The following is a 27,126-nucleotide window of genomic DNA, read 5'->3' as shown; positions in this document are numbered from 1 at the left end:
TGATGGTGGTGATGGATGATGAGCGTGGTGAAATCAGTTTTACAGAGGAAATTGCTATTTCTCTACTTGAGATGAGTTGTAGTCTGGGTTTTGAAGTTTCTTGTCATATTAAGTATTCTTTTATATTCAGAAGGAAATTACTAAAGACTATTTTCTGTGATAAAGTAGCTCTAATACGGAACCATGCATTGAATGATGCCTAGTTTCTCATTTATGCTACAAGTGTCATGGCAGTCATTTTGAGCCTTGCAGGGTCACTTCATGATAACTTATGTTTGATGGACAAAAATGAGCACATGTCTAGTCATGACATGTCTAGTCGTATAGCATGACTTTAGAAGATGTGATGTCTTAATGCTGTCAAGAGATGTTGTCTTGTATTAATATTTAATGTTCTCTATAATCCCTTCACACTTACACACTTTCTTTCTTTCCTTCATTTCTCTCCTCCACAAAAAATCTGAATATATTGCTTCTTCTGTGGTTTTCATCTCTACTCAGTTGCGATCTGAACAAAGAGCCCATCTTTAGAGGATACTTAACCTACATCTACTCTATCCCATTCCTGATGGCACTCATCACCACATGACTTGTGAAATGTGACATCTTTAATGTCTATCTTCACATGTTTGGATGGCAGCATAAGAAAGGACTGAAAATTTCAGTGCTGCTGCAAAAGGCTCACCTATGCATGTTCATCATCCTAGATTGATAGATACCTGCACACACACACACACACACACACGTGTGTGTGTGTGTGTGTGTGTGTGTGTAATCTAAGATATACACAAATCTTAGATTTACTTATAAAGGACCATATAACATACTGGGGTTAAGAAAATAACCTACTAATGTTTGATTCTGTGTTAAAGCCAGGCATTTTAGTTTATTTATCCAAGTGTGTGTGTACGCGCACAAGCGTGTGTGTGTGTGTGTGTGTGTACATAAATAATTCAGGGCACAAGTAGCCATGAAAAGGAGATCATTTATTGCAGGCTTACTGTTAAGTATACCATTTTATATCCCATCACACTCTAGAACAAAGCAACCAGTTCTGTTGTCATGTCACCAGTAACTGCTGATTTATACCAGTGCTTCATGTAAGCTGGTTAGAAACAGTCATTTTCAAAGAAGAAAAGAAAACAAAACCTAACTGCCCCAAATAAATTTTAAAGGCCAATAATATTTGTATCCATTGGGTAAACATGATCAATCAAAGCCCCACAAGTTCTATATGGGCTGTTTCCTTAACAAATACAAATTTGCCTCCTCCATTCATCATTTCTAGCAGTCTAAATGCTAAGCTAGAGCACTCTCTTAGGGTGACACTGAAAATAGCCACTTGGTGGATCGGTAAAGGGAAAAGCCTGTTAAAGTAACAGAACAAATGTGTATTCTCCTAACAACATAAAACAGCACATTATAACATTTTTATATGTCTTGGTATAGAATGGGAAAACACTAAGAAACTTTGGGAATGTTTTTGAACAGCAACTTAGTGTATGAATGAGAAGAGTTGCGTACAGATGCTGAAGGAATCCCCTTGGACCCTACGAATGCACAAGGTGTTTACTAATGTGACTGAAAGTTGCTGCTGAAAACAAAGGCCTCCCCTGTGTTGTCTAAGAGAACTGCTTTAAATGTTGTAGAAGCTTTTCAATAACCAAGACAAAGGGAGTTACTGGCACTACTGTTATTTACTGTTACTATGAGCTGTTTTGTAAAAGAAAAGAATGAAATGAAAAACAGAAAGTCAAGATGTGATAAACATGCAGTGTTGCATCCGACAGATATTCCATATAAGGGGCCACCTAAAGTCAGCCATGTGGAAATAATCCTGAAGATACTGAGATTATAGAGTATACCTTTTCTATGTGACCTTCATACTATGAAGTAAACGTATTTTCCAGGTTAGGTCTTGCAAAAGACAGCAGATTAGTAAGGACAACAAACTTATTTATGTGGGGTTATAGAACACCTTGGGGTTGGCGAAATCATCCATTTCATGAAGGTCAGAGAGTGTCTAGTACAGATGTCCTCTGAGGATTAGAAGAAACATTTGAAGGAGCAGAGGTTGAGCAAAGAATTGAGAGCAGAGAGGAAAAAGGTACCTTAGTAAAACATACAGTTGAAATCCAATGAACTGCAGAGATGAGCTGCAAAGAATTTTCCTCCTCAGAATATAAAGCAGGCAATTGACGTTGCTCCATCCCATCCTGGCTTTACCTCCCCGCCATAGCGCACAGTGTGTACTTGCCACAGATATCTTCTTTGGAAGAACTGAGGAGTAGTATTACACCTTATCCCCCTACATAATGAGTGTTCTTATTGAGCCCCACTTTTAGATTCTTTCAAGATCCCTGCAGAGGGATTTTGAATAATTTTCAATTCCCGCTTTGGCTGGGATGTTTGCCAGAAATGGATTTAAGGCAGTAGATGGATGGATTTTAAAATAAGCTAACTCTTAGTATTTTCTAATCCTTTTCTAGTACTTTGCACATTGCTCTGAAATATTGTTATTTTCAACATGGTCTTGGGCACTCATAGAAAAAGGTGTCTTACTTGGTCATCTAATCTGTTGTATAACTTGCCTTTGCAATTTGACTTTTTATATATAGCCACATTCATTTTTATGTGGCCAATTAAAAGTATAAGGATTATATATCATGTAACAAATCTGTTTTAGAGGCTCTTGGAAGATGTAATATTCCTTCAGTTAATACTGTAGAAAGGGAGAGAAGGATTTGATGCTTTATCTTGAATACATAGGTAATTCATATTCAGATTGTACCAGAATAGAGAGCTGAGGCTTCATAGTTACTTCTCCAAAGGAGAGTACAATAGCATGTTAAAAATATCAGTTATACAGTTTAATAATCTATTATTCCTATTTTCAGATTGTTTCCCTGTTAAGTCTCTACTTTACATATAAAATGTGATAACAGTTGATAATAGTGTTTGTCTTGAAAAACTGGTGTAGAACTACCTATCTGTAACACAGTTCAAGGAAGCAGACAGAGAGAAGCAGATCTTTGAACTTGCTTCTCACCCAGTCTAAATAATATCTGAATCTGGTTTGAGAGAGGCCCTGTCTCAAAAAAATTAAAATACTGATAAATTACTAAGGTCATCCACTTGCCTCCATATGCATATACACCACACACCCACACAACATATAGAAATGCTCTCAAATACTACACATACATATACAGAGAAAATAGTATTTATCATATCAGTCTAATCTGAAGATTAAATAGGAAATAGTATAAAAATCTTAGTACAGTGTTTGACAAAGTGAATAAGTGATACTAACTCTACATTGGTAAGCTATTCCTTCATAACGGGCTGCTACAAATAAAGGGGTTTTGATAATCTACATTCATCGTCTTGGATATTTTACTGTTTATGGGTCCTCTACTTAGTGTTTCATAATGCTAGGATTAAAATGGACTTTTTTCTTAAAGGAAAAATCTATTTAACTTGGTGAAAATGTGTCTTCTTCAGTTTCTCACAGGTTCTTCTTTCTTTCTTTTTTTATATTTTTTTCCATTCAAAAATTTACATTTCCTCCCCTTCTCCCATTCCTCTCCTGCTCCCCCACTCACCCTCCTTCCTCCTCCTCTCTCCCACAGGTTCTTAAAATCATTTATTTCTTAGTGATTGGGGTGGGGGGATAGTGATATGTTTTTGCCAGGCAAGGTCAGACTTTCTTGACACCCAGAGGCTGCTCAGTTCTTTTGGTCCTTCATAAGCATGGTATATTTCTTTGTTGCAATGCTTCAAGGTGAAAACCACAGTTTGCTATGCTGTCTTCAGGAGTCAGAGCATCCTCATCTAAGGGTTCATCTAATTAGATGACAATCCATCAGGAACATTTCACTTTTCAACCATTGGAGCCATACACTAAGGTTGACATGTAAATAGTTCATAGAAGTGAAATCCATGTTGGTCAGAGGCAACTGCTCAATGAAACAAAATGATAAACTGGCAGGAATCTTTGAGCCTATATAACAATTCAAACTTGCAGAAAGCACTTGTATTACATCACTAATTATTGTACTATCGTTATTTTATATTTCTGATACCCTTATAGTTTTGGGTTTATAGTTCATGATGATCTCAATCATGAGAAGTGAAGGAAACTAAATTCCCCTGAATCTTGATAATAACAAAAATTACATTGTTTCCTGACTCTGTGCTTGTTGATATTTTTGACCATGTTGCCAATATTAGAAATATAATAAAATTATCCCTTAAATACTTTAAATAGCATATGATTGTTTATGTCAAGATACAGGTATATCTCAGTATGAGAAAGTGAGCTTGGCATGCACATATGCTGCATCCAATTTCAGCACCAAATACAATACCAACGGGCTCAAATTGTCACCTTTCCAGGTCCTGAATGAAAACAAAAGGAAACAGTCCTAATGGATTCAGAACCTAACATTTAATGATCAGTGTAATTCCTAAAAAATCAGCATAGAAACTTTCTGTTTTTTACTCTAGCAGTTAATAAAAAAGAGATTATTTTAATGGAATCATTTAAAATGAAACCCAGGTCTTTCCTTTTTATTAAAGCAAAAGCTAGTCTACATTATAATGTTAATGTTATTGTTGCTGATCTATAGAGTATTATGAGATATTTTCAAACCTATCTCTAAAAACCCTACTTCTTAATAAAGAAAAGAAGCCAAAGGAGTGCCGACTTTTGGGGCCCATTTTAATAATGCAAGTGCTGTCCTATAAACTCGGTGCTAATTCCCTCTTACACCTTGAAGGTGCCACAAGCAATTTGTAATAGAATCAATTAACATTTGGGAAGCTGAGCATGGCCACCTAGGATATTAAACATTTGCTCCCAGAATGCTAATATAAGCTATGGCATGATAGTCCCAAAGTATTGCTCAAGTAACAACAGAAACATCAAAGGGCTATCAAGTGAATGTGTGAGTGTCTGTTTAGAGTTTTTTTTTCCCTCCAATCTGTCTTTCTTTTGGGGTCTGAGTGCACATTTTGGTTCTGAACTCTCTAACTTCCTTTGAAGGCAAAGATTAAGAAGAATATAAAATTCCCAAGGCTGTAATATTACATGTAGCACATACATTTGCACAACCAAAGTCATTGATAAGGTTTTCAAAAGAAGATGAAAGGCAGGGATCCATTCTTCACCCCCACTCGGTCACTAGTTCATTGCTGTGCTACTTTTAGAGATCCTTGAATAGCAAAAAATGAAATATTCTTAGTTAATTTAACTTTGTTATGAAACAGTGGGGAGTTTCTAGTGGAACCATATTTCTGAAATGTGCTGCCTGTTTTTATTTTTATCTTCATGCTTTTTGTGATTCTGTGTTCCCAACCCATGACCTTGAGTGTACTATACAGAAACTCTAAAGAAAATTTAGCCCCTAGCCCTGGACCTCCTTTTCAAGTTCATTTAGTATTTTTTTTTTAGTTCATAATGTAGAATGTTATAATCATCCATAGTTTTCTACTCCTCGTCTCATAAGGTTTCTAATAAATGGTAAATTTTGTAGCCTCACTGAAACACCGTCATAATGCATAAATATTAAAAAGGGAGACCATTTCCCATCCCCCTCTGTTTGATGTATTTATTTTCAACCAATGTATTTTGTGTAATTAAAAAGGCAAAAACAGGGCAGGAGAGACTGTTCAGTGGTCAAAAGGCAAACTGTTTACACAATATTCTGTTCCCAGTGCCCAAGTCAAGTGGCTCACAGTTGCTTGTAACTCCAGTTCTAGGGGTTCAGATGCCTTCCCCTGGAATCTGAGGGGCACCTTCACGCAAACATACACAAACCCACACCCATACCCTATTCGTTTGTTATGACAAATTAAGTAAACCTTAAAAACTCATCTCATTTTATTTATTTAATTTTATTTCTTCTTTCCCAAATTAATTAAATAAATTCTATGTAAGTGACACAGAATGATCAGGCTAGGAGTATTGCTCAGTGTCTTCATTTTTATTTATACAAATCACTGCATTACTTGGCATACACTAGAAACTGGAGGTGCATCAATTTCATGAATGAAGACATAGATGTTAAAATAGTCTCTATTGAAATGATTAAATTTGTTTCTTCTCTGACATGGTTGAACGACAAAATGTATTATTGATAGTACTTTATTAAAACTTAATATGGTAATTTCAGTAAGAAATAAAACAACTTATTTTCAAATGACTTTCCATAAAATTATTAAAAATTTAAAGTAGCATTTACTTCACTTTTGTGTATCCTCTGAGACACTATTGATTTATGAATAAATGCTTTTTAAATATGTCTTAAACATGTTTCTCGCAAATATTAAAAAATATATATATAAATTATAAAAAATCTTCCCCTATTCTCTCAATTCAGTTGTCTTTGTATGAACTATATGAATCATATTACATAAAAGTGAACAAGGTAAAGAACATAAAACATATTAAAAGGTATCTCTTTTAAGTGAAAATTCTTGTTTTAACAGTACTAGGTTCATAAACAGCCACTTCCACTTTAACCCCTCAATTTTACAGTGGAATATGTGCATATTTTGGCCCCACACTGTATATTTTATATAGCTAATACTTTAGAACCCCATCTACAGAAAAATGTAAAAGCTGAGAAAAGTGATATAAATACTCAAGTTTCTCAAATGTGTTCTTTCTGAGAGTCATATTTAATGATCAAGTAATTTGACTTCTAAAACACTGTGAAATATTTGTCTCTTTCTAACATCATCAGGACATTTGTTGAAAATAAATAGAAAGCCATATTATCCCAAGAAATGTTTTGTACCTTCTTCATTCTTTTAAAATGACACTTAACTGTTCTCTGTAATACATTTCCATTAGAGACTCTTACAGTCACAAAAGAGGAGCAGATACCATCTAGCAGAAGACGATCAAAACATAGCCAGTATTGACACATTTATACTCTGGGCAGTATAAATGACTAACCTTAAGTAATTTAGAATATATAGAACATCCTTGGAGTCTGGAATGACTAAATCACTATGTCAATTTAATTATCTAATAAAATAAGTAATCCTATGGGTTTTTTTTTCAATCCATTATGAGGAGTGTCATTGATGAATTAACTTCACTTGTCACCATATTACAATTTCCTGCTACCACATGTAGTTTGCTGTTAAATATTCCTTATGGAAGCATCCTATACACACACACACACACACACACACACACACACACACACACACACACACACACATACACACACACACACACACACACACAAACACACATTCAATAGCAGTTGATGGCTCATGGCTTGAGATCTAACAGGAAAAATTAAAATTAGTTACAACACACTGTTTTAGTCTACAAAAACACAAAGCAACTATCATTCTACCTGACTTATATATCTAGCATTTTCTTTGTCTCTCATCTATTAGATTCACTCCCAAAGACCTGTGCTTGGTAATTTTTGATTAATTAGAGTACTTCCTTGAAGTAGAATGTAACTTTCTATTGCTAATCTCATTTTTGATGAAGTCAGTTTGATCATATGTGCCAAGATTTATTAATTTAACATTTTCAATTATTTTTGCATAGTTGATAATGTCTTATTACTTTTTGATATTTTGATTTCAGTGTCTTCATTGAATATTATCAGGGATTTTTTTTTCTTCCAGTAAGCATTTTGTAACTTACTTCCTAATAAATTAAAGGAAATCCTAAGTAGTTACTGGATGAAAGAATGTATTTTACAATAAAATATCATAACACAGAACAGCAAGAGAGTGATTTCCTGTTGTTTTATATTGGATTTCTAATGTTTGTGAACCTACTACTAGTATGATAATTTGCTTTCAACTTTCTTCCTCAAAAGTCCATCATTCATTCAATATATAGCGTATCTATTCCTTTGTGTAACAACCAAAAATATTTTTGGTACTACTGAATGTTTTACCTTATAGAAAATACAAAATAATCAATGGTTAAGAATTTTCTCCGTTGAATTAAGAAAATTATCACACATATGATTTTGAAATTATAAAGATTTCCCCCAAGCTCCACCTAATGGTTGTGAGTCTGCATCTTTTTCCATCAGTTGCTGGATGAAGCCTCTCTGATGATAACTGGGTTAGGCACAAATCCCAGCATATCACCCAGGCAGAACAGATTGTAAGTAGTAGGTTATCTGGATGTGTTGATTTTCCACTTCCTCCACTTGAAGTCTTGCCTGCTCACAGAAGATGGCCAGTTCAGGCTACTTATCTGCTATTACTAGGACTCTTAGCTGGGGTCATCCTTGTAGACCTTTGGGAGATTCTAGGTTTTTACCTGACCAAGAAATTGCACCCCTTTGCAGTTGTCAATTTCAGTACTCCCCCCTCACCCACTCAACCTGATTGCTCATGTTCCCAACACCCACTCACTCCCAGTCAACTCACAAAATCTCTTCTATTTTACCTCTTCATGGAGATTCAATGTTCCCTCCAAGAACCCTCCTTGTTACCTAGTCTATTTGTATCTGTTGACTGTAGCATATTTATCCTTCACTTAACAGCTAACATACACTTATGAGTGAGTACACACCATGTTTATTGTTCTGGATCTGGGTTACCTCACTCAGGGTGATTTTTTTTTCTAGTTCCATCCATTTGCCTTCAAATTTCCTAGTGTCCTTGTTTTAAACAGCTGAGAAATACCCCATTGTGTAAATGTACCATATTTTCCTTATTCATTCCTCTGTCCCCAAAACTTTTACCATCTTTTGAGAATCTACTCCTCACAATGGGGAAATTGCCCAATCTTAATATATATGGAAAGGTCCCTAGTCTTACTGCTACTTGATATGTCATATTTCTGTTGATACTTCTTGTTATTCGTTTATTCTTTGGAGGGGGGTTGCTACTCAGCTCCCAAATAAATGCACAAGGAAGCGTATTCTTTCTTACAAATGCCTGGCCTTAGCTTGATTAAGTTCTAGCGAGGCAGCTTTTCTTAACTTACTCTATCTAATCTTACTTTTTCTTTCTGTATACCCTTTGTTTCCTTGTTATTCCTTGTCTGGCTGTGTGACTGGGTAGCTGGCCCCTTCAGTTTTCCTTGCTTCCATTTTCTCATGTTCCTAGATCTCTCCTCCTGGATTTCTTTTCATATGTATTCTCTCTGCCTAACAGCCTTGCCTATTCTTTCTTTTGCCTTGTCATTGGACATTCAGGTCTTTATTAGATCAATCAAGTATTTTAGATGGGCATAGTAACACAACTTCATAGAGTTAAACAAATGCAACATGAAATAATGCAACACATCTTTGCATCATTAAAACAAATGTTTCACAGCATGAACAAATTTAATACATTTTAAAATAATAGTCTACATCCCCACCTTTGTCTGAATAAAATTTAGGGTTTTAACTTTAACATAGGAAAACTACAAGAATAAAAACAGATACCAAGTAAGAATTACATTTAGAATATTCAGTCCATTTGTATGTAGCAAATTCAGAGAAAATATTCCATTATCTGTCTTATCTTTGTGATTCCAATATTTTATATGTATCTTAATTCCTATCAAAGCTAAAAATATTAACTATTTAGTTTTTAACATTATCAAAGATCACACAGAAAGATGTTATAATACCTAACAATGGAGACATCTTGCTGCCTGATCTAAAAGATATAACTACCATATATACAAATATGATTGTTATAAATGACTAGCTACTAACCTGTGTTTTCTTGATTATCCTAAATTGTTTATAATAATAGCTATCAAAAACTGAATCTTTATCTTACATTTTTAAATGAACTTCATAGATACAATACTTTAAACAAAAAGATATGATCTCCTGAGTAAATTGGGAGCACTGGGACCATGGGAGAGGGTGGGAAGGGAGGGCAGAGGAAGGGAGGGGACCAGAGAAGAATATATAGCTCAATAAAATCAATAAAAAAAGAGTAGAAACATACATTGTAACAAAAATAACTTTAACATTGTTACAATATACTATATTCCCCTAAGTGACAACATCCATAACCCACCTAATAACCAATAGCCACCCACACCATTTATTGGGAATGTGTGAGTTGTTTTCTCCAGACTGCTTCCTGTTGTCTGTGGGTGAAGTATATTTAGGGGTCCCTGAGAAAATTGAGATAATTGTCAAATCATTGGAAGATCAGTGGTAATCTTTGTTGATATATATCACCTGCCAAGATTCAGGAGATCTTCCCCAATCAAACCTATCCATATTAACCTTGATTGAATTCATATCCTTTTGTTTTCTGTAGAAATAAAAGCAAAAATTCTTCCCCAAAGCATTTTTGACTTCCATTTGACGAATACATTTTTGGCTTCTGTTTTTAAAGTTAAGATAGCCCTAAAATATGTAAGTTGGTTCAATTTTGCAGTCCTCTTCACAATCCCATGTCTCTTACCAGCAGTCTTTTGCTCATCAACATTCAAATAATTAAAAATCAACAAATTACCAGACCCCTTGTGTATTTCCCATCTCTAAGTGGCTTGTTCTTTTATTATTATTTTACTTTTCTCTTTAAAGGTTTTATTTTTTTAAGTTATTTCTTTCTTTCTATGACTCTCCATACCCTTTTTCTTTCTTTCTTAAGCCTATGTACATTGTAAAACATTCTGGAAGCTGTTTAGAGGGTTCTCCATCTGGACCTCTTTTACTGCATAGCTCTAGTTATTTTTGATGGTGTAAACAAACTTTAAAGTGCTATGTTATAACTGGGGCCTCTGTATAGTTCTATGGTTTGAGTCTGCCCCACTCTCTTGTGAAAACCAAGCTTAAAGCCTGGTTGGAGGTGCATGACCAGGAACTCCATCCAACTCTTTAGAGCTCTAGAATGCTGCTACTTGCACTGCAGCAGACATTTTTACATATCTTCTTTTGTTTCAATTTAGCATGAAAAGGGCAATTTCTGTTTACAGAACTTCTTAGCGGAGTCTTGTCCTCCATTTGTTGTTGTTGTTGTTTCTATTTTTTTTCTCCCTTTTTTTTTTCAGTTTTCTCAGGCCCTACAGAAATTCGAGCCCCATATAGACACCAAAATGTAGTTTGTTAATATTTTTTTTTGTCTTTACTCTTTCACTCTTTGTTCTTTGGTCTTTTGGGGGGCTGCCACCCAGATCTCAAGTAAATCATATACTGAGGCTTATTCTTATTTATGAATGCCGATCTTAGCTTGGCTTATTTTTAACCAGTGTTTCCTAACTTAATTATCCCATTTCTCTTTTGCCTCTGGGCTTTTACTTTTCTGTATTTCTGTATATCTTTTCTTTCCTTTTTATTCTATGTCTGTGTGTGTAACTGGTTGGCTGAATTCTACTGCTCTCTCCTCCTTTTCTTCTTGTTCCTATATCTCTCTTCCCAGGTTTCTCCTCCTATGTATTCTCCTCTGCCTGCTAGCCCTGCCTATTCTTTCTCCTGCTTTGCTATTCATTATTTGGGTCTTTATTAGATCAATCTGGTATTTTAGACAGGCCAGTAACATAGCTTATAGAATTAACAAATGCAACATGAAAGAATGCAACACATCATTACATTATTAAAATAAATGTTCCACAGCTAAACAAATGTAACACATCTTTAAATAATATTGTACTGCTAGTGCCCCATGAAATGCCTAAGCACACAATGGTCATCCATATTCAGATGGCCTAGTTTGGTCTTATAGGAGGTTTCACAGCTGTTTGTTCAGAGTCAGTAGCTCCCACTTACTCAGGTCAGCTGTTTCTGTGGATTTCTCCATCACAGTCTTGATCCCTTTCTTCATAACATTGCTCTTCAATATCTATGACTGGACTCCAGGAGAGTGGTTCAGTGCTTAGCTGTGCATATCTGCATCTTCTTCCATCAGTTGCTGAGTGAAGGTTCTATGATGACAATTAGGGTAGTCATCAATCTTATAGGGGAACGACAGTTCAGGCACCCTCTCCACTGTTGCTTAGAATCTTACCTAGGGTCATTATAGTGGATTCCAGGGAATTTCTCTAGTGCCTGGTTTCTTGATAACGTTATAATGGCTCCCTCTATCAAAGTATCTCTTTCTTTGCTCTCTCTTTCTTTCCTTCACCCAAGTTGACCTTCTTGATCTCTCATGCTCTCCTCCTGTTTCCCCTTTCACCTTCCAACTCTCCTACCACTCTCCCTCTCCCCCCCACCCATGCTGCCAATTTTCTCAGGAGATCTTGTCTACTTCCCTTTCCCAGGGGATCCTTCTATGTCTCTCTTAGGGTTCTCTTTGTTTCCTGTCTTCTCTGTGGTTACAGACTATAAACTGGTTGTCCTTTGCTTTATGTCTAATATCCACTTATGAGTGAGTACAAACCATGTTTTTCTTTCTGGATCTGTGTTACCTCACTCAGGATTTTTTTTTCTAGTTCCATTCATTTGACTGAAAATTTCATGACGTCATTGTTTCTTACCACTGTGTAGTACTCCAATGTGTACCACATTTTCTTTATCCATTCTCCAGTTAAGGGGCATCTAGGTTGTACTGTGGAGGGAAATCCTACACCAAGGTTGTTTCTAGGTTCTGGCTCTTTCAAATATTTCTATTCAAACTGCATGAACTGGCTCTTTGGAATCCATTTCCTATGGAGGGATACCTTGCTAAGTCTAGGTACAAATGATGTGACAGACTTTGGTGACTCCCAATGGGAGACCTCACCATCTCCAAGGAGTGGATGGGAGTGGGGCAGGGAGAAGGTAGTGGAGGGTTAGAGGTCAGGAGAGAGAGGGAATTGGGATTGGTATATAAAATAAGATTGTCTTAAAAAATTTAAAAAAAAGAAAGGAAAAACAATATTCTTTAACAGATTCTGACAGGAGAACTGCCCTTCCCAAACAGAGGCAGAGAGACAGTATATTGGGGGTAGGGGAAACAGAGCAGTGTGGGGGCAGCAACTGAAAGGAGAGCATGGAGGAGAAATTGCTTCTAGGCTGTAAAATAAATTTTAAAAAAATAAATAAATTGTAAAGGATTATTTATTCATGTGAGTGTACATGTCTGTATGGACATGAAGAAGGGGCCATGGTGTGTTACTGTTCTTTGTCATCTTTGCCTATTTCTTTGAGCTAGTGTCTCTCCCTAAACCTGATGCTCCAATTTTATTGGCTCATTCTACCAAGGCTCAGTAATCTTGTAGTCCTCAACCCAGTTCTCAGAGTAGAAATTACTCATCAGGTAGGACACCTGGCTTATTCTATGGGTGCTGTCTTGATCTCTTTTTCTCAAATATTCTTACCCACCGAGCCTTCACTCTGACCATGTTTTAAAATTTCAGAACACCTACAATAATATATTAATTTTCAAATATTCTTTAATATTTGAATATACAGCGCTGGTGATTTAGCTCATTGTTTACGGTCACTTGTTTCACTTACAAAAACTGAGATTTGGTTTCAAGCACCCACATGGTGGCTCACAGCCTAACTCTAGTTTCAAAAGATTAAACACCTCCATGAACACTGTCTGCACAGGGTGCATACACATATGTTTATGCAGGTAAAACACTCATATACATAAAATAGAACGATTTTAAAGTAAATATTTGTATATACCATGTGTGGTGGTATAATCCATAATCTCAGCCCTTAGATGACTGAGGCAGGAGTATCATGGGTTCTGAACCAACATTTTAGCAGTTGTGAACAATCTATAGCAGTTGTAATTCAAGTTTCAAATAAATGAGTTTATTAACTGTATAGCAGAAAAAAGTTTAGAAAAGGAAAGAACATAACAAAAATATAATTAAATCAGTTTACAAAATCTAACACATACAGGTGGAATAGTCTGAACTACTTGCCAATCTTCCAGTACAACATGGACTACATAGGGAGACCCTGTTTTTTTTTCAATTCAATTTATTTTATTTTATTAATGTTCTTCATTTATTTTACACACCAACCAGAGTTTCCCCTTCCTTCTCTTTTCCTCACCTCTTCATCCCTCTCTGCCTCCTAACTATCCTCTTCCTCATTTACTGCATTTCCATATGCACTCAGAAAGGTGCAGACCTCCCATGGGCTTGAACAAAGCATGGGACATTAAGTTGGGCAGGAGCTAGTTCCTTCCCCTACATCAAGGCTGGGAAAGTCTGGGTATCCAGTTCCCCAGTGGCCTGCTAATCACCAGGGACAGGTACCTTATTACAGACCAAGCTATGCAACAGATTGGTGACTACCCTACTTGTCATCAGAGAGTCTTTATTCAGTAACTGATAGAAGCCGATGCAGAGATCCACAGTCAAGCTTGGGCTCATCTCCAGGAGTCCTGTAGAAGAAAAGGAGGAGGACTTGTAAGATCCAGGGTGGTCAAGGAAACCCACAGAGACAACCGACCTGAGCTCATGGGAGCACATGAATTCTGAACCAACAGTTAGGGAGCCGGCTTGGGACCGACCTAACTCTCTGCACGTGTGTAACAGTTGCAATTACATTTTAAAATAAAGCAAAATCCCAAATAACAGAAACAGGATGAAACCAACTGCAATATAAAATAACTCTTAAAATGCCTCAAGCAGTGGAAAGGGAAGCTGTCCAGAAACTGAAGAGTGGTCAGTCCCTGCTAAGGCAGATTCTTCAGGTGCTCTCATTCTTGTTATAAACATGCTGCTTTTGCAATAATAAATAAGCATGACTCGGAACATTGCCTTATAAACAGACTGCCCATTACAGACTTAACTTTTTTATTCCCTTACTAAAAGTTCTACAGCATGATCACCACCATATGAAAAGAATTAGGAAGAAATTCCCCAAGAAAATGATTGCACCCTATTTGGAGTCAGAAAAACTTCCTGTTGTTGCTCCACATCATTTTCTGCATGATTTTTGAAATTATTTCTCTCTTTTTTGAGATGATAATTAATGTCAGTTTCTCTTTCCCTTTTCTCCTTCCAACTCCCATGTACCACCCTTTGACCATTTTAGTGATATTTTGTACTTGTAGTTAACTCAGGGTGACCATTCATAGGTTTAAGATTTATACACTATTTCTTTTGGTGAACTAAGATAAAAGTAAACCAGTTAAGTATTAAAGTAATGTATGTAGGCTTGCCTTAGTAAAAACAAATATAATCCCCAAATCCTCATGAGGTGTCTATGTCTTGATGAAACACTTATTATTATTTCTGTTGCTGTCAAGTCAGCTGTAATTCCAATGTAGCATGTTTAGAATGACACAGTAATTCTGTTCATTTCTTGAAACAGGACATTGCTATGTAGACCGTGCTGGCCTGGATCTTGAAGTGATCATTCTGTACCTGTCTTCTGCATGCTGGGATTACTGACATATACTGCTGTTGCTGGGCCCTAATGTTTTCCTAAGGGAAGGGGGTGAAAAGGCACAGTGTCAATGTCTCAGACACTGGGAGTCAGCTAGATGGAATACAGCAGACTCATTTATTTAACAATGGGGAAAAAACTTATACACTCTCTTAGCAGGTAGGCATTCTGATCCATTGACAGTTGACATTGTGTGGCTGCCCCTCATTGGCTAGGCACAATCAAGAACTCTGACAGCACCAAGTAGACTCCTGTTAGGCCTTAAAATCATTCCTAATACGATGCTTGGTTTAGAACCACTACCTTATGAGGTTGTTATGAAGGGTTAGTGTTCAAGTACTTATAGCACAAAGGTGAGGACTGGAGTTCAGAACCCTCATAAATGTTGAATGTGTATGGAGACCCAGACTCCTCAGAATGGGCTGACTAAAGAGACTGGCAATATTGGTAAGCTCTTTGATTGGGAGACTCTGAATCAGTGAAAAACGTGGAAAAGTGATCATGCATGATTTCTGAAACCAATCTCATGTCTTCACATGAATACCAGCCACCTGTGTACCTGTATATATGTAAGCATGCATACACACACATGCATACCCCATCACACCCATGAATAGACACATTAAATTGGAAAAGGAGAAAAAAATAACACATTTTGCAATATCTATTTGAAAAACTTTTATGGCAGGACACTGAACACCAAGAAGGTTGTGGGCATCTTATACTAAGTTTCTGCAATTTTATTTGAATTTAATTTGTTACATTCAGCATCTGGGATAGACGCCTGAGTAGCAGCTATTTCAGGCTCATGCACATGCAGGTTTAAACAGTTCCGGACTGATACAGACTAGAGGAAGCAGAACCAATCAGGCTTGCTTCACTGCTCTCCCATTTCAGTGTAGTTTCTCCCACTGATGTACAAGTCAGTTGTTTAATTTTCTGACAGAATGGTGTACATTAAGAAAGGCTGGACATCTTCCCTTTGTATTATTGTCAGAATTGATCAGGTAAATCTGCCTGAGGATCAGTATGTGGGGGACTCACATTGAAAGAGATTTTATTTTTGTCTAACAAGTCCCAAAGGTGCTGCCATCTCCACTTTTCTTACCCCTCTCACATCTTGTGTCCTCTTTGTAGCTCGCCTCACAACTCGTTGTCTGTACTATTTACTAGGTTTTCTTCCAGCTGGAAAAAATATGCTATTTTTTTTTCCTACAACCAGTTTCAGAATTTTCACTTTTCTCAATCCTTGCATGTTTCTTCTTCACTTTTAATGTGGAAACAAAATGTATTTCCACGTCTTCCTCTACACCATTTTCCATTTGTTGGAAAGACACCATAGAGTATATAAAATAATGCAAGAGAGCTATGTAAAATACTTCTTGCATTTTCTGCTGTGTGTCTTCAGCTGAAACAACTTCTCTACATAATTTTCTCTTTTTCTTCCCAAGTTCATTTGCATCATAAACTAAAAACATCTTTCCTTTTCTTTTTTCTTTTCCAGATTCATTTGACATTGTAGAATTTTCTCATTGAGGAAATTCTGCTAGAGCTCACTTGTAATTTTCTGCAGTGTGGTTTCAGAGAACCAGATTCTTCAGGCTGAGCTAAAGGAAATAGTCGTTGTACATTCTAATTGAAAAGAAAGGGTAGGTCTCACCACCTTCAACTTTTCTTATAAACTGTGTGATGCTATTGTATGACATCAGGAATGTATGCTTTTCCTCATGAATCTTGTAGAGGTTAATGAATGAGAAAGACAGAATTTTAATTGACATTTCATGTTTATTTTATTTTGCATGGAGTTTTCTTCCTTGTATCTATTTCATTAGATCTGCAATGACTTCAAATAGTGATTTTTTTTAATAATTTAGTAGTTGAAGTTAGACTTGGCTACCAGAGAAAGTGCATGAAGAAAGACTACAGTTTCTTTCATTGAAAAGTTAAAGTATTTAGTCCAAAGTGGTTATGGTATTTTCTAATGTCATGGATCAAGGTTTAGCCATAACAAATCCCTGATCTCATGATTTCAAGGTGTTATATTCTTATTCCCAATAGTGAAATGGCCAACTTTACTGCAAGCTTTGAAAGATTTATTCCTTATTTCTTCAGTTATGGATACAGTTATAAAATCCTGTCTTGTGGAAGAAGAATTAATAATAATAATATTAAGTTTTAATATATTCTACTTTACAAAAAAGAAATTTAAAAGAACAGAATTTTGCCTAGTACATTTTGACCTACACATGTGAGTAAGAGCTATCTGTACCTGATTAATGTGCTTAACTCTTTCCACAGTGGCAATACCAAGACAGTAAATAAATATTCATGAAAATGTACACAAGAGGTGGAATTTTGTGAAAACAGTGTGAAACAGGCTAAAGAAGAAAACTATTTTCAAATTATATACCTTTATTTATATATGTCTTTACTGTAGAATAAATATGCGTGTGTGTGTGTGTGTGTGTGTGTGTTGAGGCTATAAATATAAAGATGGCTATCATTATATGTATGACCTTTCATAGCATGACTGTCAGAGTTCTGTTTCAGAATACCCATTGAAATGTCAGACAAGGAAGAACATACATTTAATATTAGTGTTTGGGGTAATGTAGACAGATCATTGGCCAGCTGACCTAGCTAATCTATGAGCTATAGTTTCCATGAAAAAAAATCATGGTTCTAAAAGAAAAACAAAGATGGGCCAGTAAGATACCTCAGTGGGGAAAACACAATGCCCCAAACTTACCTGAGTTTGATCTACAAGACTCAAACACTGGAAAGAAAAACTAAGAATTTATTGTCTGACCACATTCTCCATCCCCAATAAAGAAATGTAATTTTTTAAAAAAACTGTTAAAGGTGGAGAGTGATTGAGAAAGACAGCCATTATTGACCTCTGACTTCAACCTGTACATGAACCCGCACACTCATGTGCATATATCTACATGGGCAACATATAAACATAATGCACCCACCTCCCTACCATGTATTACAAACTACCCCCAATGCTGGTGATTTAGTCATTTGACAGTAATTTATTCTTTTCTCATGGTAGCTACTATGATGATGCATATATTTGTCTACATCAGAAGTAAGTGTGAGACACAATACTTCAAAACCACATAAGAAAATGCTTCTCATTACCATTATTCATTCTCCTTCTTAATGTCCTTTTCATGTTCTTACACCTTTGTGACTCATCTTTTAAAAAACCAAATCTAATTCTACAAAATGGAAATTTGATTTCACTGAAGGTTTCTTTTTTTTGAGCTGTTATCTATAGCCAAGGGTTCCATAATTCTGAGCCAAGAAGTCTTAATGTGTTATGACCACCAATATTAACTGTTTCATTTAGCGAGCACAATTGACGGATTTACAATGGCTTCTACGTAAGCTGTTTCATTGGTAAAAGTTTGCATTGGCCATTTGAGTATTTTACAAATATCGCAACACTGGATGAAGCTTTCTCAGAAAGCTACTTGTGTTGAAAGGAGAAAGACACTGACATTAGGAGCAGCTGCCAGTCAATTACTTAATTTATTTGGCTAAGGGTTTATTTGGTATAGTTTCTCCAGTGGTAAATCCGATGACAGACCTCCTAAAGAGTTTGTAATTAATATAAACCATTTATATTCATTTCCTTTCAATGCAAACAAACTACCAAATTTCAATTTATTCTTGCATAATTTTAAAGGGAAATAAAGCAAGCATCAAATGCATTTGTTGGCAGGAATTTGTCTTGTCTCACAGAAACAAAATTCTGCCAGGGGAATTTCCCTTTCAGGGGTGTGAGGAGTTTCTGAGGAATGAACTTCGCCTGTCTCTTAAAGATAGCATTCACCTCCTCTCCTGGTGCCTGTGCCAAGCATGACAGTGGTGGAGAGCCTAAAAGCTGCTGAAAGAACCATTTTCTGAGGCAACCCTGCCTTCTAATCAAGGAATAAGTAGGTTCCCTTTGAAATGACCTGTGTGTGTTTGAAGGATAAACAGAAATATCTTCTCTCTTCATAGCAAGAGGACTCTCTCAAGGAGGCATTTTCTTTCCCGACAATGAAACTCATACTGGAGACAAATCAGTAATTTCACAGCTGGTTTGTGAAATTCTAAAATGATGTACACAAATCAAAGCAGGGGATATTCATTAGGAATGAAAAGAGTATTTGAATCGAATGCCAGTTCCTAATAGGATGCCTTTCTACAGTTCTAGAATGTTAAAGGCATGCCACTGCTCTTGCACATAGGAATTCATATTTCAGCAGTAACTATAGAACTTATTAAGAGTTCTTATAAAGTGGCTGTTTAAAAGCACGAAATGGAGGATTGGACTTAATTGTATCTTCAAATCTATCTCCTCTTGTTTCCAACTTCATTCTGATAAAATAACATTCCTTGCATTTGTTTTGTCACTTACATGCATTTGTACAATGCATTCTGATTTCTATCACCCACAACACTCCTGTGTCCTTTCTACCCTGTCAAACTTCTCTTCTCCCACATTCATGTCATTTTATTCCACTTTGTGACACTGAGTATAACCATGACTATCTGTTTGACCTTTCTTTGGAACTGTCCATTGAAGCCTGAGTGGTTGATTGGAGTGTGTGCATCTGATTACAATGATTGTCCCACCCCATCAAAGCTCCCTCCATATTCAGTAACTCAGAAGTGTGGGATGGGAGTTAGTGAGTCCATAATGAATCAATGACTAATGCATGGCAGGACCAGTCTTGATGAAGCCAACTCCTGGTAGCCCAATTGCTGGGGGATCATAATTGCAACCTTTATGTAATGGTTTAAAATTGACATTCTTTATTAACTGTTTCATTAGCTATTAGAAATTTCTCTCTACCTACATAAAAATACTCATGGTTTCTTGAAGTAAACTCTTCTGTTGTCTAGAATTGGAGTTTCTTATATACATACGAAATATCACACCAACAGTTTCTATTTTACCAACTAGAGTTCTAGAAGACAGGTACTTTAAGTCTCTGTAATAATCCATACCCTTTACCATGTCGTAAGCACAATTTCTCTGAAAACTGTTGACTCTTACACTGGCTTTACAGGAAAGAAGGTAAAGAGAAGAATCCTATCCAAGTATTTGAAAGGGTGATTTATTGCCTTAGGAATTCAGCAAGACAAAGAGAATGTTAGCTAAGTGTGCTATTTTGTTTGTTTTATTTTGGTTTTTGCATGGTAGAAGAAAGGGTGCCCTTTATCTCTTTTCTTGTGCTTTGAGTTCAAAGAGCAAATCAATGCATTTATTGTAGATCCATATCAGAGATTTCAGAATCACTAAGTTTAAAAATATGCTTGTTATATAATTAAAAGCATTTTTAGACATACCTACATATGGTACTTTAAATATATATATATGTATACCTTATATATATGTACATACACACACATATATATCTTGCATAATTCATGAGAATACAAATTTGGTGGGTTATGTAGACTTGCAGTATAAGTTAATTCAAGGACTGATGAATATTTGATAAGCTACAGGCCTAGGGTCTACGTTTTGCTTTCATGAATTGTTTTATGAACAATGAGTTCTTCTATTATCTATTGTCTAACATTTGTTCATATATTTATGTATCCATCATTAACTATCTATCATTCTTTCTATTATCTTCAATCTGCCTATCTACCATCTATCAATTATGCACCATGTATCATCTTTCTACTATCTATCATCTATCTATCTATCTATCTATCTATCTATCTATCTATCTATCTATCTATCTATCTATCTTTCTATCATATGGTGGTTTGAGCCCCTGTAGGCTCATGAGGACTGACACTATTGGATGGTATGGACTTGTTGAAGTAAGTGAGGCCTTGTAACATGAAGGCTGGCTTGTTGGGGTATCTGTTCCCGCCCAGTACCTCACAGCCAGCAAGTCCCAGAGAAAATCAATCACACAGCGATCTCTATAAGTTATAAAGCTGATTGGCCCATTAGGTCAGGCTACTTATTAGCTCTTATAACACATATTACCCCATTATCCTTATCTACGTTAGCCACACGGCTCAGTACCTTTTCGAGCTGGGCAACTCACATGTTGCTTCTTCGGTGATCTGGGCAGGAATGGCGGAGGGAGCTTCCTGCTACCCAGAATATTCCTGCTCTCTTTGTTCCACCTCTACTTCCTGTTTGGTTTTCCTGCCTATACTTCCTGCCTGGCCAATCAGCATTTATTTAAAATGTGATTGCCAGAATACAGACAATTCTCCCACACCAAGGCCTTATGGAAGGAAGTGTGTCACTAGGACGGGCTTTGAGGTCTCTTCTGCTTAAGCTTCGCTCAGTGTCATAGTCTACTTTCTGTTGCCTGCACGATATAGGAATCTCAGCTACTCCTCCAGCAACATGTCAATCTGCATGTCACCATATTCCTCTCCATAATGATAATGAATTAAATCTCTAAAACATTAAGTATCAACTCAGTTAAATGTTTTTCTTTATGAGAATTGCTGTGGTCATGTGGTCTCTTCATAGCCATAGAAATTCTAAGTAAATAATATCTATCTAGCATCTATCTATTTATCTATCTATCTATCTATCTATCTATCTATCTATCTATCTATCTATCTTCTACCGTCTATTTGTCATCTCTGCATTTATTATCTGTTGTTTATCTATAAGGAAAATAACACACCACTGACAGAAAATCTTTGACTACATGTTCCGTAATCCATTTATCTCCTTTATAACTTGTGTTAGTACAAAATAGGAGCACATCTAAAACATATAAAATGTGTGGATAAACAAATCAGAATTCTTGCTGTTTTGTTCCCCAAGTTCTTTGTTGTGGTTGTTTTTGTTAGAATAAACATCTCATGGCAGTTTCTTCTACTCTGATAACACAAGGAGAGAGGTAATTAGATGACTCTTATTTGTGATGAGCAGATTTCTCCATTGGCCTGCAAGGCAGTAAGAACTCCCAGTGTCCCTATGACAAGTCAGCCAAGCAAGCATTTACCAAAATGTCTGCTGCATTCATTGCCCTGCCTCTAAATGAACTGGATTGCCTTAAGAAAAAAAGAATTCCACATTGAATCTTCAATGGAGAATCACCGAAATCAGCAAAGTTTTCAAGGTGTGCCCTTCATAGGAGAGCAAAAATAAACCACACATTAGGAGAATTAGTTCTCAGAGGCCTTTGTTTAATCAGTGGCTAGTTGGGTGGTGATTACACAAATTCACTGCATTAAATTTAATCAGGGATGTTTCTGGCAAAGGGAGGCAAGCTTACTGATTAATTCATTTATATTCTTGAAATAAGATATGTTCTCCTGGATGAATCTCCTCAGTTTGGCAAGTCCACACTATGCATGCCAGCATCTCTAAATGACTCTTTGTTCACAGGCTCAGACTATGCTGAGCACTGAGTACTGATTAGCTTGGATGACTCAGAATGACAGTCAGAAAGTGGCACTGTTGGAGTTCATCACTGCATACACTGTCAAGAAATTGGTCTGTAAGTGCCTGTAAATACTTCAGGGTTCTGGTGTCAACTCTTAGAGTTGCCTTAAGAAATCAGCCAAACATGCCTGGGGATATCATGATAAAAATGATATCTTCCAAAGAATTATACTTTTCTTCAATGCAGTGCTAAATTAAGGCAATTATATCTAGGGTTACAGGCTATATTAAAACTGTTGTTTAATGGATTAGAAGATTCATTTCCCTATTTTAAAAATTAAAAATGAAGTTCTAGAGTTGACAGATGGAAAATAGTGTCTCACAGTATTGAACTGGGTGTCACTCACTGTGTGCCCAATGTCTAGACAGGAATGGATGGAAGGAAGGAATATATAGCATGTATGTGAAATCATCTATAAATATATCACTTGACTTTAAGTATGAGAACAAGTAGGAACACATGTACTAACGTGCAGAAAACATTTTGTATCCATAGGTAATTTTCAGGGTACATCGGGAAAGGAATATGTGAAACAACTGGGTTTTATACTGTATCTGTGGGCCTGTACTCACTCCTGATGTCAAGGAGGAGATATATTCACTGTGGTCATTGTGTATTAGTAAACATATGATCTGTTTGAGGAAGAGTGAAGAAAATGAGACTACACAGGGCAATTACATCCCTTTGCGAGCCCTGGGGAGGGAGACAGGATGTGGCTCAGCTCTCTGTGATCTGTTCATTTCTCATAGTGGATTTCCAGCCCAAGTGCAGAGTTTAATATACAACTCACCAGCCTTGTCCTATGGAAGGCATTAATTCCCTTACAGGATTGTAGCTGATCATTGTTCCTGCCTAAAGAACTATGTCTACAGCTCAGCCTTTCTATGATTCAGCTTTCTAGAAACCTGAGTATTAGAGTGGATCTTGTGAATTTAGGCTAGTATTAGCTTTGACGACACTGTAACAGAAAGGATACAATTCATACGTCTTGTTTTGTGACATATTTTGTGCGAGATTTTATGTAATATATTTTACTGTCATCAGAAATAAGGGTTAGTGAGGTGGATTGTTCTACACCTTGAAATAAATGCAAAATTAAATCATTTACCTCGACAATGTTGTTAGTTTCAGCAGACTCACAGGAAGCCACACTGTTTCATACCTGGAATCTATCATGAATCTCATGCGGAAATGGGATCCTGAAAGAACCTCATACTTTGTTATTATAGTTATCATTTTGAAGATAAAAAATTAATTTGTATCCTGACCCTGAAGTAAAGATACTGTATAATCACTTTTCATTACTTTATTTTTTGAAAAAAGCTAATGAAAGTATTTACATCACAGATTATACTTTGAAGATAAAATGTGTTAATATTAGCAATGTTCTACAAGATTAATTACCAGTATTCTGAAATAACAATTATATGTATTTATTTGTGTGTTAAATTAGTTTGTTGGTAGTTCAACAGTTTGTTAGTTCATTAGTTAGTTTAGTTTAGCTGGTTAGTTAGTTACTGTACCTGTATGCCAAGGCACATGTATGTACATCAGTACAATATCAGGGAGTTCATTCTTTTTTTCCACTATGTGAGTCCAGTGAATTGAGCTCAGGCCCTTAAGCCTGGCTTACCAGCCACCTTGTAGCCACACCATTTTCAGAAAAGTGCTTGTTAGATTGTTGAAGAGCAAACAGTGTAATTCTATATGACGAATAATTTAGATTATTGGCTAACTCTGTGTATATCCTTGCTTCTGAGTTTGCAGCACTGTTATTTTGCAGCAAAATCACCACTGGTGTCCTGAACTTTGGAATATGTCTTGCCTGATTTTAAAAGGAAGAGGCAGTTACTACCTCTGACTGAAGAATCCTGCATAACTATTTCATATGAGATTTATTCAGCAAATATCTTTCTGTAATCCACAAATATATCATGTCATTACTTTCTATATCAGAAATGTAAATCATGAAGAACCAAGACATGATATAGTGAATACTAAAATGTCATTAATGTCTTGCTTTTCACAATAATATTTGGAAATATGGTAACATGATCACAAGTTTTTAAGTATAAAAAGCAGGCTAGCCTGCAAAATAGTGTAGTTCTAAATTTCTAATCATCAGAGAGTTTAATCATAAAAAATGTTATTAACATATTAAAATCTTATGATAAATTTAATGAGTACTTTCTTGATTTAGCTTTTCTATTTTCTAAAATAAAATTCTGATTATAAAAGTAATAAAACTCATTGTAGATATTATAAGCAAAGTAGAAAACTATAGGTTGTTTATTCATTTATAATCATAATTTCTGAAATTATCTTATTAATCAATTTTCTTTTATAAAGAATACTTTCCTTTGGGTATTTATGGTTTGTGAATTAAACACCCTCTTATTCAATAATTAATATGTTTCATTGCCAAAGCATAGAGGATTTTTTCATCATTTTTATGAACCTGTCTTCTGAAACATGTACATCCATTGAATAGAGTTATTGCCACCTCTGTTACTAATAAAGAGTTGTAATCTGCCCTTTATAATCTGTGTATCAGTACTATGCTTTGAACAGTTGGTCAATTATGGTTCATATATGGGAAGGGGTGGCATTTGAATCAGAAGTACAAAGTAATTTACTGCTACATATTGAGTTTGGGTCCAGCTGGAGTTAGATGAAAGTTTTTCTCATTAAACAAACAAAATACTAAAACGATACTTTATTGAACATTCTTGTGCACATTAATTTGTGCTATGAAAATATTGCCTGATGATAGTTATGGTTGAAGTTAAGCATTATAAAACACCTCATTTGTTTTACTTTTCATTGAATACTGATGTGGAATAATTTTCTTAGATATGTTTCAGCTCTTTAGCTTAATAGTTGGTTTCATAATTATTCACTGTGTGACTATGGGTATCTATTTATAGGAAAAACTACTTCAACGTTATTAGATTCACCACACAATTTTTAGTTTGTTCTGTTTGTTAATAAATTATACCCTCTCTCTAGAGAGGAGTCAGTATTTGTACTCTCAGATATTACTTTTTTATTATTGTATAGTCAAATCAAAACAAGCATTAGTAATTTCAGTCCCAGGAGTTACAGGGAAGTTGTGAAGCTTTATAAGGTCCTTTGTAGATTTCTCAGTGCCAAGGCTTGTCACTGCATATCTTTCTAAAGTTAAGTTGTGTGTTTCTGTAACTGCAGGTCTGTACTGCTTGAGGCATATGAGAAATTAATTTATAAAACATCCCTGTGTGATAGATCCAAAGTGATTACATAGTTCATGTAAGCTAGGAACAAAATTAAAATTAATATATCAATTTACATAGTTTTTTTCTTCCTTCTTTCCTTCCTTCCTTTCATCCATCCTTCTTCCTTCATGTCAGTCAATCTGTCTGCCAATCATATCCAAAGTGAGAGGTCTGTCTGTCTGTCATATCAAAAGTCAGTGGTCAGTGGTCAGGTAATAATCAGGTTGTGATTTGCTATGTAAAAGCAAATTCTTATTAAAAGTCTTTCAAAAACATAAAACATCAAAAATAATATTGTACGTGTATCAACAATAGTGTGTTTAGAGTCTCTCTCTCTCTCTCTTTTTCTGTGTGTGTGTGTGAATGTGTGTGTGTGTGTGTGTGTGTATGTGTGTTCAAATGTTCTTATCCAGTGAAATGCAAAATGTTTCCTTTAGAGCAATGAAGATGATGATTACACAGTATGAAAAACATTTGCATTATGAACCTGACAATATTAATATGGATTACAAACACCTATTTAATAGGCTCAGCAGCCTAGATAAAATAATCACTACTGGTTCAGTAATGATCACGCCCCAAGACAGTAGTTTTCTGAACAATAGGGGAAGACAATGAAAATCTTGCTCTGACCTTTTCATTGGTATACACAGATGCTTGCACAAGATATTTATAATGCACACACATAGACACATACCATGTACACATTCAAACATATACCATTTATGTACACACATTAAACACACTACACATGTATGCATATCAGACATGCTTCCACCACACACTTATACATCTCTACACACACACACATACACACGCACACACACATTAACCCTATACAATCCACCATCACTCACCTGCACACATGCACAATCATACACCACACACAAATAAACCAAAAACATGCATAGCAAATTCAAATATACATTACACATACACATACATTACACATTCATTTATATCACATATATGCATATATACATGCATTTTTAAGGGATACTTTCTAAGTTGCTTTGCATTATAGAAAATGATTGTATTAGTCTGATAAGACCCATTGAGTAGGTTTTCTTATTCATTAATTTTACTTCTTAGCCTCATTTTTGCCTAGTAGTATAGCTGATGATATATATATATGTGTGTGTGTATGTGTGT

The 27,126-nt window shown here is 35.7% G+C and overlaps 1 protein-coding gene across 1 annotated transcript in view; it reads left to right on the top strand.

Annotated features, from left to right (window-relative positions):
- Positions 1 to 27,126, top strand: part of LOC125403250 (contactin-4) — an 814,028-nt gene that overhangs the window by 138,048 nt on the left and 648,854 nt on the right. The window contains exon 2 of the mRNA XM_085686814.2: positions 16,789 to 16,933. The gene's annotated coding sequence lies outside the window, so the exon portion shown is untranslated. The remainder of the gene's footprint in view (positions 1 to 16,788; positions 16,934 to 27,126) is intronic.

The sequence above is a fragment of the Myodes glareolus genome, chromosome 3 (genome assembly GCF_982192425.1).
Source record: "Myodes glareolus chromosome 3, mMyoGla1.1, whole genome shotgun sequence".
In the NCBI taxonomy this organism is placed as follows: Eukaryota; Metazoa; Chordata; class Mammalia; order Rodentia; family Cricetidae; genus Myodes; species Myodes glareolus.
Note: the sequence above shows the minus strand (reverse complement) of the source record. Positions and strands in the feature narration are given on the sequence as shown.